The sequence below is a fragment of the Babylonia areolata genome, chromosome 31 (genome assembly GCF_041734735.1).
Source record: "Babylonia areolata isolate BAREFJ2019XMU chromosome 31, ASM4173473v1, whole genome shotgun sequence".
In the NCBI taxonomy this organism is placed as follows: Eukaryota; Metazoa; Mollusca; class Gastropoda; order Neogastropoda; family Buccinidae; genus Babylonia; species Babylonia areolata.
The window spans coordinates 1-2,500 of NC_134906.1; positions in this window are offsets into that span (position 1 = coordinate 1).

Below are 2,500 nucleotides of genomic sequence, written 5' to 3' on the forward strand. Positions count from 1 at the left end.
GTTTCGTGCTCCGTGGGTGCACCTGAATACGATTCTTGTTTTGTGATTGCATGGAAGTTTAAAATTAACATTTCTCAGCTTTACAGAAGACACTCAGCTTTTCGTTTGTCGACTTTGAGGAGAAACACGTAAGGGAGGAGTTTGATGAGGGGGAGGTGTGTGTGTGTGTGTGTGTGTGTGTGTGTGTGTGTGTGTGGTGTGTGTGTGTGTGTGGTGTGTGTGGTGTGTGTGTGTGGTGTGTGTTTTGTGTGTGTGTGTGAGGTGTGGGGTTGTGTGTGGTGTGTGGTTTGTGTGTTGTGAGGGGTGTTGTTGTGTGTGAGTGCGTGGGTGTGTGTGTGTGTGTGTGTGTGTGGTTGTTGTGTGTTGGGGGTGTGGTTGTGTGTGTGTGTGTTTGTGCGTTAGCTTGTTGTTTTGTTGTTTTGTTGTTGTTGTTGTTGTTGTTGTTGTTGGTGTGTGTGTGTGTGTGTTTATGCTTGTTTTTGTGTTTACACACAAACACACACACACACACACACACACACACAATTATATATATATATATATATATATATATATATATATGTTATATATTATACATATATTATATATATATAAATATAAAAAAATATCAGTGTGTGTGTGGTGTGTGTGTTTGTGTGGTGTGTGTGTGTGTGTGTGTGTTTACGGGCACTCACCTGTGTGTTGGGTGTGTGTGTGTGTGTGTGTGTCTGGCTGTTCTGTCTGTCTTTCTGTCTGGCTCTCGCTCTCTCGCTCTCTCGCTCACTCTCTCTCTTTCTCTCTCTTAACTGGAATCATTTGGTTCAGTTCTTTCAAGTCATCATCTTTAATGCTATCGATTGAGATCAGAGAACATAACATACGAGTACATTCCGTGTAAACGTCGTTTTTAACATTCCAGGAAAACAGTGGTGAAAAGTTCAAGAAAGTTTTCAGGGATTAAAAAAACCAAACCAAAACAAAAACAAACAAACAAACAAAAAACAAACAAAAAACAAAAAAACAAAAAAACACCACAAAATGACACTATGATCAACTTTAATTGCATTAACGAAAACAAAATCGATTATGTTAATATATTACTAATGATAATCCAAAAAACAACACACACCCCCCCCCCACCCGCCCAGCACCCCCGCCCACACCACCACTCCCCAAAAGAAAGAAATCAAGAATCCAAAATGTCATATATACAAAAGCATACTATTCAACATTATTACGAAATTCTTGTTGACTTTGATTTGTACGAGACATGAAATTGATGATGTAAGTGAAACATACAGTCAAAGAAGTATCACTTTATAGACTATTGGTTTCAATTTTACTTTAACGAATCTGTTTCCGAATCTCTGAAGCACTAATTTAGAAACTAACTAAAGACGATAAAGCATATGCTTTGGAATTTCACACACTTTGTATTCCAATATTTTCTACATTTGGTAATTGACTGAAACCAATAATAAGTGTGGGTATTTGTGATAGGTCAACAAGAAACATGTTTCTCTTGAAAATGTATCGGCGTCAGGAGTACGCTGTATCTGACTGTTGGTAGTGTACAGTGTAGTAAACATAGTGTGAATATTACATGTTGGTATGTGTGTGCGTGCGTCGCGTGCGCGCGTTCGTTCTTCGTTCTTTTATCCACATTTGTGATGTTAGACGTGTGCGTCGTGGCATGTACGCTGTGAGTTTGTGTGTGGTGTTGGTGTTGTGTGTGGTGGTGTGTAGTGTGCGTGCGTGCGTCGTGTGGTGTGATCACACAATTTTAGAGTCCGACTTTGGAACTAATGCATGAGTTCCGAACGGGTACTACTGGACCTTCTGATCAATTTCCTTCTGTCCTGGTCATCAAACTTAACAGTGCATGGGGACCAAGGTTATCAAACTAACAGTTCAATGGGACCAATTGTTTCAAACTAACAGTGCATGGACCAAGGTGTATCAAAACGTTAACAGTGCAAAGGGGACCAAGGTGGTATCAAACTGTAACAGTGCAAGGACCAAGTGTATCAAACTTAACAGTTCATGGACCAAGGTATATCAAACTTAACAGTTTCATGGGGACCAAGGTGTATCATACTTAACATTCAAGGGACCAAGTGTAATCAAACTTAACAGTTCATGGACCAAGGGTATCAAACTTAACAGGGCATGGGACCAATGTGTATCAAACTTAACAGTTCATGGGACCAAGGTATATCAAACTAACAGTGCACGGGGACCAAAGTGAATCAAACTGTGCCACTCACACTTTATATTTTCCAAAATTTAATTACACAGAAATATAGAATCGATGTCTCAAATAGTATACGGTAGGAAGACCTTTTCGGTTTTTTTTTTTTTTATGAAACGTCCATTATGCCAGGTTGAAAAATAAAAAGGTCACTGTGTACTGGGATATGAAATGTCATTATACTGTGCCATCAAAACTTATGCTAAATAACGACATGCTAATTGGAGATAACCGAAAAAGGATATGTTAACCTAAAAAGGATATGTTGAA